Source organism: Pundamilia nyererei, unplaced genomic scaffold (assembly GCF_000239375.1).
Source record: "Pundamilia nyererei isolate P.nyererei 1_Seehausen unplaced genomic scaffold, PunNye1.0 scaffold00042, whole genome shotgun sequence".
Classification (NCBI taxonomy): Eukaryota; Metazoa; Chordata; class Actinopteri; order Cichliformes; family Cichlidae; genus Pundamilia; species Pundamilia nyererei.
The window spans coordinates 3061455-3072791 of record NW_005187443.1 but is presented as its reverse complement, the minus strand read 5'-3'; the positions used below and the strand labels follow the sequence as shown (position 1 = coordinate 3072791).

General features: G+C 38.6%; 1 protein-coding gene across 4 annotated transcripts in view; it reads left to right on the top strand.

Annotated features, from left to right (window-relative positions):
• The window catches only part of dlgap4b (discs, large (Drosophila) homolog-associated protein 4b), a 127373-nt gene that overhangs the window by 30317 nt on the left and 85719 nt on the right, over positions 1-11337 (top strand). For all 4 annotated transcript variants that reach the window (XM_013910388.1, XM_013910389.1, XM_013910387.1 and 1 more), the window contains exon 2: positions 1117-1183. The gene's annotated coding sequence lies outside the window, so the exon portion shown is untranslated. The remainder of the gene's footprint in view (positions 1-1116; positions 1184-11337) is intronic.

The window sequence follows — 11337 nt, the reverse complement described above, 5'->3', positions numbered from 1 at the left end:
CCACCAGATCAGGGAACACTCCGTCACTCCATTTTCACAAATTGTCACTGAACTCACACCAAATATTCCCCCTCGGGAATCAGAAAAGAGCTTACATCCACTGCTTCTTCCTGTATTTTGTTATCTTTTCCTCGCTGGGCCACCACATATCCTTATTCCTCTTCCGTGACACTGCTGTTTCCTCTGTAAAATGTTTATCTGAGGAAGTCCCTCCATGTTCACAGTTGTTTCTTTATTGCACTCAAGCTCTCTAAATGCATTTGACAATACTTGGACTCGTGGCTCACAGCTGTGACAATTAGATGGACTGTGAAAATGTCAGAAACATTTTTGACTCTGCTTTGGTAGCAGATGCATATATATTATTACAATTATGCCTAGTTATTTGCCTAAATGTACGCAAATACTGACAAAGAGTGAGAAATTCTTTATTCTCTCCTGATGTGCTCACGTAACAAACTGTTTTGAAAGATGTCTCACATTTTTTGACAACTTCAACCTATCTTTCAGAAGAAAAAAAGAAAAGTAAAGCTAGAGTGACACAGCAGTCTATATTTAGTGCCTTTTTAAAAAATATTTGGCTTTTAAATTTCTGTATGACTGTCACAGCACAGAGTAAAGCTGAATTGTTTAAAGCGTTTTCTGTTGCAGGAATTCAAAAAACGAAAAAGAGCTTCTTGTAATTGATGTACATAGTCAAATTACTGCTTTATAATTTTAGTGAGCAATTTGGTGAAGGCATATTGCATAAGCAGAAAAATATTTCTCCTGTTCTAGTTCCTGCAGATTTATTGCCTCCAGAAGCATTTTCCTAATCTAATCTTGGGTTTTTAATTAAAATATTTTATCTCTTAAGATGTGATGTTTTCTTATCTTCAAAGACTTATTGAATTTCTAAATGAATGGAACACAATAAGCAATATTGAAGAGAATGAAAAACATGAAGAAAGGGCAATAATAATGCTCACTTCTGCAAGTCAAAGTTAAGCTGTCTAGCGAAAGTCTGACAGAGTCTTAGAGGACTTGGCTCGTAACTTCATTTTCATCATACTATAAATTAAAATGGCACAGTTTGTTATAATCCCTGAAGTTGATAAGGCATCTTTATTTTTACAGGATTTCTTCGTCTATGAGCCAGCTCTTCACTGACCTCAAAAACAAGCTCTTTGGCCGCCCCAGTGAGGTACAGTAGATCTACTTCTTTTTTCCCTCCACCCCATCACCACTTTGATGTTCCGTCTTCATCTATTGCCTATTTTAGCATCTTATTGCCAGGAACAATATAAGTGCAGTACTAATGTGATGCTCGCTGGCTGGTTGCTGTTGTTGGATACATGAAAGCCGCTTAACCACCAGGAGAACTGGCTCATAAAGAGCTCCATAAAGACAGCACGCCTTGACCTTGCCTAGACTCATAGATCCTGAAGGCTGTGGGAGCCAGAACTTGTTGTCCTTTGCCGAGAATAATAAATCTCAGAGGGTGTGTGGTTGCTGAGGCTAAAACCCGATCAGAATAGAAATGTCAGAGTATTTGATTTTAAATCATTTGAATGTAACACGAGTACAGTAAGTATGCTAGTGTTGGATGAACATGAACAGACATGTTTTGTCATTTAGATGCTTGTACAGTGTTGCCCGCGAGCAGCAAGCATTGATGGAACGTAGCTGTGGTGCACAGCATCATGGCTACCCTCGCTCTTGCAGGGCTTCCCTGAGGTACAGCACTGACTGGACTGATGATTTCACACTGGATTAATTTCAGTCTGAGCACAAATCTCTTCTGCAGTGCTATCTATAGGAGAAAACTCCACCAAACAACCATGGGGAGGTACCTGAACGTCTTTATTCTGCTAGCAAAGGAAGAATTCGTGTATGATTAGATACATAGAGAGATTAAGAATGATGCTGGATTTCATAGTCAGTTCAAATGTGAAAGAAAGCAGATAGATTATGTTTTTTATTCTTTTGAAAGTGCCAACAGAGAATAAGAACATGTGCTTGAATGCCCTGTGAATGTGTATTTTGCTAACTTTGCAGCGTCATTAAATGTAGCTCCTTAGTTTTTGTACTCAAAGACACAAATCAATACCCTTCCTGCAGTTCCTGCATTAGTGATTTCTTTTTTCTTTTGCTTCACTGAGTTGCAACACAAACACACACAAGAGTGGCCCATTCATCGGGGCATGCTGAAACATCAAAGGTGACAAGTTTAAAAGCCTAACTCTTTTGCAGTCTTACGAACAAAAAGACCTTTGATAAATGTTTGAACACATACTGCCCCCTGTATTGTACTGACTGCATTGAATCAATGTTGCCTAAGAAAAGTACACTGAAGGGAGGAATCATACAACTCCAATACCAGAAGAGTTGAGAAGCTGTGTAAAATGTAAACAAGACTGCAATAATTTGTATATCTCCATTCATCCATCAATCCATTCATTCTGTTTGTCTAATTCAGTGTCGTGGGGGGCTGAAGCCTATCTCAGCTGCCATAGGGCGAGAGTCTCAAATCTCACACGTTCATATTTTATTCACAATAGAAAATCAAATGTTTAAACTGAGAAAATGTTTAATTTGAAGATAAATGTTTGCTCATTTTGAATTTGATGAGAGCAACACATGCAAAGAGCAAAGTTGGGACAGGGCTATGTTTACCACGGTGTAGCATCTTCTCTGTATTTAACAAAAGTCTGCAAACATCTGGGAACTAAGGAGTTTAGTTGTTGGCCTTTTGGGGGGGAATTTTTTTCTTTTTCAGTTCGGTTTTGGGTTTTTGGCGGTTTACCGTTCGGGGGCTTTTTTTGTTTTTTTTTTCTTTTGTTGTTGTTCCAAATGTTTTTAGTTGACGAAAGGTGCTGCTTGCAGGCTATGCTGCTGTAATAGATGCAGTATGCACTTAGCATTGTCTTGATGAAATGTGCAAGATCTTACCTGAAAAAACATCCTCTGGTTAGGAGCATATTGCTCTAAAACCTTTCAACACTAATGCTGTCAATTCCAAAGGCAGTAATTCTGCTCTGTACCATCAAAAATGCAGGTTTTTGGAGATCGCTGTTTGGTCGTGTTGGTGAACATAAGACAAAACTCAGACCAATAAAATGTCAGCATTTTTCCAACACACGCTTTCTAATGATGCCCTCGCACATTTCAAACTAGAATGACTCACCTCACCTCACATTCTTAAATGGATTTAAAGCACATGAACAATGTGCGTTAGCAGAGAGAAAAACAAGATATGCCTGTTATATTTGACTTTACAAAAATCAGCCTCTTCTTAGTTAACAGATGTGCTTTGTCTCAATAATTTACATAATTCCCCTGTTTTCATTAACATAGTAAGACATGTAAAGTGCCTCTTTACTCACCATTTAGTATCCTATTAGGATTTGATCCAGTATTGCTGTTTATTAATCACACAAACATTATACGCTGCACTTTTGTTTGCTGTTAATATTGTGTTAATCAGCGGCTGTAAGAAGCACCATCATATATAATACTGCATTTCATATTAGTGCTAATTAGATACATAAAATCACTACATGCAATATTTTCTTTTGTCCATTATGTGAATTTAATTGGTGACAGTGAACAATCGAACACTCACACATTTGGAATTCAAATGGTTATTGTCATAAATGCATACGGTATGTTAATCGTGTGGATGCTGTCTGCAAAGATAAAGTGAATGCATTTATTCAGGATTGTTTATGTAAAACTAAAAGGGCAGAGCTGTTTGCGATTATCCACGAGAAGCAACTGTATGTAACTCCATCAAATATTTGCCCTGTTAAACTGAACTGAGCGCACAGTAAACATGCTCAGATTTTCCTTGTGTTCTTTTTTCAGGGAAACACACTGTAGAGCATCAATGTTGAAATAGGGATTATGGCGTGTTTAGTTGGTTTCTTCACATCTTGAAACTGGGCCTCACTGCATAAAAGACAGCCTGCTTTCAGCCTGCAATCGATTACTTTGATCACACTTGGTTTCAATTTTCTGTTTTTATTAAGCGCTGTACTGATCTGTCAGAAGCAACTGACAACCTTTACAACTTTCTTATTCAAGACAAAACAGACACTGTATTCTAATGTGTGGCCAGGAATATCTTCCGCCCACTCTAAGATCTTCTAATATATTTCTTTTGTTGTTCTAAACTTAAACTAATTACACAGCATTGTAGATAATGGTGGAGAAAATTATGTGCCTCTCAGCTGTATACAGGAGCCCTAAGCCAAGGCTGCAGTCCTGCAGGGGATTTTGTGTCTCATGAGAACACTTTGTTCCATTAATTTGCATAGAGGCAATGGATTGGCTTTAATGGAGTTGCAGTACATCGCCTCACACAAGGTGATTTCATACAACTTGTTTTTAGAATGCTGAATCTACTTCGGCCAAACGAACAGAAGTATTGCTGACACGATAAAAGGCACAGCTTCGCTTGTTTTAATAATCACTGGGAACGATCCCTGTACAGTGAGTCATTAGATGTTTGCATCATTTTTTTATTATAGAATTTACATTAATATAATAGATTTAGTCTTCGCGCGTGTGTGTATGTGTGTGTTGAGCGAGAGTGCTGTGTGCACTGTGTCCAGTTTGTGTAGGCATGTGTTGTGTTGCATTAACATGGTTTAATCCTCACCATGGCTTATTGGATACAAATCCTTCCCAAAGCTTTTAAAGCTTCTGCCTTTTCATTTCTGTCTCTCTGCCTCTCTCCCTCCCTCTCAGTGTCTTCTTTCTTATTTTTAACCTTTTTTCCCAAAATCAACCTATGTGGGGGTTTGAATAGATTTTTTTTTTGACACAATGTTAATAAACCACTCCTGATGATTAGCTGACCTGCCATTGCCTGCATGCAGTATTGTCAAACCTAAGCGGTCATGATACAATTAATGAAAGTACATACACGTTGTAAACTTCAGTCTGTCTCTTTCCCTTTTGCTAATGTCTCTGTAAAAAAACGTCTGGGCAGCACAGAGAGTCTCTCTTACTCTGGACTACTTGTTTGACAACTTCTGCACGAATCACTAGCTTGTGCCTATCCCTGATTACCCTTTTGCTAGATATAGTTGTGTCTGTTTTAGAGCAGGGCGATATGACCAAAAATATTTATCACGATATACATTTGAAAATTTGCGATAATGATATAACTGACAATATAATTGACACTAGACAAAATACTTTACAACTCCACAACTTTATTAGTGCAAAAAACCCCATCAATGTATTTTCACTTAAACAAGCAGCTGCTTTTTTATGTGCATTAAAGTTATATAAAAATGTAACAGTGCAAATTCCTTGCTGGCAGTTTAACCAAAAGGCATTTCCAGTGGAAACTGGCAGACATACCCTGAGCATAACCATGTATAATATCCACAAAACTTAAAAAGAGGTTGGAAAAGAAATAGTAAAAACTTATATGTGATTACTCATGAAAGTCGCCACTTTCTCATTAATTTCATACATTGTTTTAGTAAGTATCCAAAACATACAAGTTTCATTATATAATTTTTCAAGGGATCTTATATCTGTTTTCACTCTTATATGCTTTTCATACAAGTTTCACACAAGACAGATACAAACTTTACAAGATTTATATATATCTTTTCCATATGGGACACAATACAGTAATATTATGTTGAAGCGCAGTACGTATCACTCCACGAGGCGCCTGCCTAATATAGCCGTAATGCTCCGACAATCCATCATGTGGTGCAGCTTCGTAGCTTAGCAAAGTCGCACTAAAACATTTGACAGATTTTCGAGCGCCATGTACATAAAATCGTTTCGAGGTCAGTAAACACAACCAGAATTCATACATAAGGCACACGGGATTATAAAGGGCACTGTCGATTTTCAGAAAAATCAAAGGATTGATTTTAAGTGTGCTGTATAATAACGGTAATAACGACGGCCCGCTAGCATGCTCTACCAAAAATAGTGCTTTGTTGTGTATCTGACGGACGAAAGCCTAACCAGTTCCACACCACTGAAGTTGCAGCATTTTTACAAACCAATTCTGGTTCATCTGTTTCATTTAACGATCCACTTTCGCTCTTCTCATTCTGCGTCGCCGACATGTGCGTATGTAAACAAAGGCACTGCGCATGCGTGTTTTACCCATATTCTGTCGCGATATTTCATTTTCCTATCGTTGCCCAAAATTACACCGGTATTACCGTGAACGGTATGATATAGCCCAGCCCTAGTCTGTTTCACTGTTTGCCATCATGAACCACCACCAGCTTTTATATCTCACAGACAGCTCTGCCTAAAAATGGAAATCACCAAAAATAGAAATACGTTTAATAGCAATGGTTTTATTCTGCTATTCTTTTTACTCATTATTCTCATTTGGTTATTTTGTGAGATGAGAAATTAATATCTGGGTAAATGTGCCTATTATTAACCCATGAGTTCTATTTTAATAACCTCACTTCCAATTAATGGTTCCCTTAAAAACCTCTATGATATGAATGATGTAACCTAATTACTGTGACAGTGATGGATGCTTCAGTTTCTCATGTGTGATCTCATTTCAGTTAACATTTGAAGAAAAAAAGTATGTTTAAATAGACATGTTGAGCCTCTATTAATATTATTTTAATGTATTAAAGAAACATTTACTATTGTTAGCATGTAACTGAGAAAAGGTCTCTGAAATCTCCAGATGATTACTATGAGAACCTAATGTAGGGCAACTGTGCATCTACAGATTATTAAAGAATACTTAATGCAAATAATAGGTTTATAATACAAGTAATTAATAGGTTTTAATCCCTGTGGCGTGAAATGAAACATTCATTTCAGGTGCATCACCTGATCCTGTAAATTACATCAGATCCTTTGTATTCTTACATCCTCATTCTATATGGAATTAATATCAAAGTCCCAGATAAAGTTCTCATCTCAAGGTAATTTTTTCACCCAAGTAATTTATTTATAAGCTCTGTCTTATCTGCCACACTTGGAGACTTTTGTAGATTATCCCACCGTATGGCTGCTCTGCCTGTTATTTTTATCACCACCGAGGAGTGCAGTCATGGAAGACAGGTTATATTTTACATTGAAGTTTAAGCTTGGACTGTGTGTCACATCAAGGGCCTTCTTTTGCCTGAAAGATGACCGCAGCAATGTATCAATAAAGTAACAGAGCTGAGGTCATCTGTCCTTCTGTGATTCCCTGTGTGGTTTTTTTCCCTCACATACACGTGTTGCCGCTTTTGTCTTGATACCTGACTTAGTCTTTATCTTACCCCCACCCATGCATAATTCAACAGGGATCTGTATTTCTGCCGCATGTAATGACAGCAAGTTGTCAAGGAAAGCACTATGACTTAACATCTGAGAGCCAGTGACAGCAGGAGCCATAGCCTGTCATTTTCACTGACTCCTTCATCCATGTGAATGTCTCTCCATGATGTCTCACTCCTGAAAAATGTTATCCCTTCCCATTCTGCACTTTTATGGGGTGCTTTTTGCACTCAGTTTCTCTCCTCTTTCCTCTTTTTATTGTTCTCTCCATTTTGCAAAGCCATCTGGTCCCCTGTCCTGAGCTGATGTCTGTCTATAATATCCTTGCTCTCTGAATCCATTTGACAAGATTAATAGACTGAACCTCAGTGAGCTGCTCATTTGGTAGGGATCGCTGGATGAGGAGATGAGCAGACAAGGAGGGTTTTTTCCCCTTTTTTCCCAATTTGATATCAAATAGTGTTCTGAGAGAAAAAAACAACAACAAATCACTCTGATGTGAATTGAGGATGACAACATGATGCGTAAAATTTGACCCTGTTTATCACCTTTGTGTCAGGCTAGGTCACAGACGCATTGAAACCACCCAGCTGGCAGCATCAGCTTCACTGCCCTGAACTATATTCTGATTAAAATGCTGCCAGGTGGAAACCCACTTGATAAGCTGACTGGTTTGACATCAGCTATATTTTATTATCTGGATAGAGCAGGATATGGGTCAATATTCTTGATTATTTTATTTCACCTTACATTGCTTTGCATTACAGTATTATTAGGATCAAATATTGTCTAAATCTACTAATATGATATCACTACACGATGACATGGCATTTCTGTACTGTGTATTAAGCCACTGACATAAATGACATTGATCATCTAGGAAAAATTGGGTTGTGGCATGGTGTGCAGACCGTACCCGGTGAGTGAAAGTGAAGTTAAGACATGAAAATGAAACCAGCTGGGAGAGGAAAAAACAGTCTCCTGAATGCTACTCTCCACCCCTCCAGCAAAGAGTCTTCTTTAGGCATCCCAACAGCAGATCATTGACCTTCATCTCACCTTCGCTCTAGCATCCTCCTCTGTCACACCAACCCTCTGCATGTCCTCTTTCAATACATCCAGGAAGCAGTTGTTGTTAACCCAGGTCCTCATGGATCTAGTATGGAAACCAGATACTAGATCCCGCACGATTAATTTGGTGATGGATGCCCTTCCTGACATAACTCTTTATAAGAGTCGCACATTTTGTTGCAACCAGATGCCCAACTCTGGCTGTATGTAAAAGCAAGGTTGCTTGTTGTTGTTGTTGTTGTTTAATCGCCGTCTCGATGCACCAAAGATGCTTTGAAGATTCCAACTGACTGCGAGTGGTCGCAGACCTGGTCCTCATCTTCAAAGCAACAAGATGTGAAGTAATTCCGGTTGTGCCCCAGTCTCCAACCTCTGTTTTCCCTAGTCTGACTGTGGCATTTTACTTCTAAATCCAATCTAAAAGGCCCTTTGTGTACTATAGCGCCTGTGTACTGCCAAATAAAATGCCTCCAGTTTCTGGTGCTGTGCTTTGTGGGAGCAAGGCATTAGCATTCGACTCAAGTCCCCTTCTGACTTGAGTTGAATACAAAGATAACACACAGACTCTTTCACAATGTAGTGATCAGTAATCCTGCTATCAGTGACAATAACACTGCATGCGTGCATCACTCAATGAAAAGTGGAAGCTTTAGTTGTACAGCACGGTACAGGCCTGGTTTTTTATGTTTAATTTAATTTTTAGCTCAAATCACAGAAACTTTTATAGAGGTTTATACACACTACTGAATAAGCACCACTTATGAGGTGTTTGACTTGATGCTTGCTTGGCTGGCATTAATTAGGCTTTTATCTTTTTTTAAATATGCGGTGATAATAGACAAACACTGCTTTTGAGAGTCAACTATGACTGCTTCTAATATATTTGAGTGTCATACACAACTGATTTAAAATATTCCTGTGGTTTCCAAAGGCTGTTTTAGTCCATCGTTATTCAGTCGTCCAGTCATGGGCTTAGGATGAACACCATTTTCTCTTTGCTCTTTGGTTCTTTTATTCTCACCAGTGTGGTAAAATGCATAAATTCTAACCAAAAGATTTATTGCATCACATTCACAGCAGATCCTTTCCTCGGGAAACCTCAATGAAAGTGTTTTTATCCATTTTCTGAGGTGCCAGCACCAACTGAATGTCACTTTTGAACCTCTGGAAGTCCTGAAGCACTCCATTCAGTGGGTGCCATCAACGGTTCATTCCTGTTTTACTTTTGGTTCCTCCCTCTTCACCTTCCTTGTCTGCTTTCACAACAGGGCTCTTTTTCCATTGTTATTCTAAATTTTCTATTATCCCTGACTTTAACCTGGTGACAGGTACTAGTTGGTAACCTGTCACCAGGTTAAAGAAAAGCGTTATCCTCTTCCTGTTTTGGTTGCAGAAATCAAGCCTTCATTTTTCCAAGAGATTTTGCACCCAGAATTGCACAGTGAGAGCTTATAGACAAACAGTCTGTATGCTGATAGTGTGTTTGCTCTACAGCCACTTATTTAATCAAATATACTTTATAATAATAAGCAAAAGCAAAAACCAGCAATGTGATGATTTAATGACAGTGTCAACGGTAACAATGTTTTTGTGTGTTTACAAGTCCAATTATAGTTTCAACCTTTCAGACACCTTGTGTTCTTTCTTTTTCTCTGCACGTCTCTCAGCCTCTTTTCATCTCCTCCACACTCGTGCTTCATTTTTTCAACAATCCAGTTTATGTTGCTAATTAACAAGACTGGCCTCAATTAAAGCAGTAATTGGACCGTATGGAAAATTCAAAGTGCGAAACCTCACACTGATTCTTTGTTATCCTCCCCTGAAGATCTCTTATAGAGTGTAGCTTGTTTTAGCTGTGATTTAAACAGGAGCTAGAGTGACATTTGTTTGCTGGGCTCTTTAATTGGACAGAGGATGCATTTTTATAAGTAACACAGCTAATGTCAAAACAAGTTATTCTAATTTAATTAAGACAACCGGATGACTCCCAAACTGATATAACTTGCTGTTTTTAAAATATTTGGTCAGCACTAAAAGAGACGAGAGAAGATTCCAGATTTCTTGACTCATCAGGCCCCATCTTATCTTAAAGACCTCACAGTACCGTCTCACCCCAGTAGAGCGTTTCCCTCTGAGACTGCTGACTTACTTGTGGCTCTTAGGATATTTAAAAGTAGAATGGGAGGCAGAGCCTTCAGCTTTCAGGCCTGTCTTCTGTGGAACCAGCTCCCAGTTTGGATTAGGGAGCCGGATATCTCTACTTTTAAGATTAGGCTTAAAACTTTTCTTTTTGATAAAGCTTATAGTTTGGGCTGGATCCGGTGAACTGAACCTAGGATGCTGGGGGCTTCCCATGATGCACTGTTTCTTCTTCATTCACCTACATTCAGATGGCTGCCCCTCCCTGAGCCTGATCCATTTTTATAAGCCTTGTTCTGCCAGAGGTTTCTTACTATAAAAGGGAGTTTTTCTTTCCCACCCTCACCAAATGCTGCCTCGGGGGGTTGTTGGATGTGGTGATTTGGTGCTGTATAAATAAAATTGAATCCAATCGAATAAACTGAATGAAATTAGAATAATGATGATGATGATGATGCACTGCTGCTGGATAAAGTGGATACAGTATTTACTAGGTCACATCTGTGAACTTCTTTCCCCGGCAAAAGCCATCACTCCTTCCACTGTTACCTTTTTAAATCCTTTTTTGTGGATGTTGATTTAATTATCCAAATCAGTAGCCATAGTATTTGTCTCTATATTTATCTCTACATTTACATATATCTTCAGCAGCAGATGTGCATCATTTCCCATTCTTTCGTTCTGTGTTGTATGTGTTAGGATGCCTGGGTCGTCGACCCAGGGCTTTTGAGTTTATATTATTTATACTGTCTAGTTTTTGGTTTCTTTGAGTTCTATCTAATGGCTTATGTCTCTGTCTTCTTTAGTTGCTCTGTCTCCCCTATCACCTGCATCCCCTTGTCTAGTTTGCGTCTATGTGTATCTTTAGTT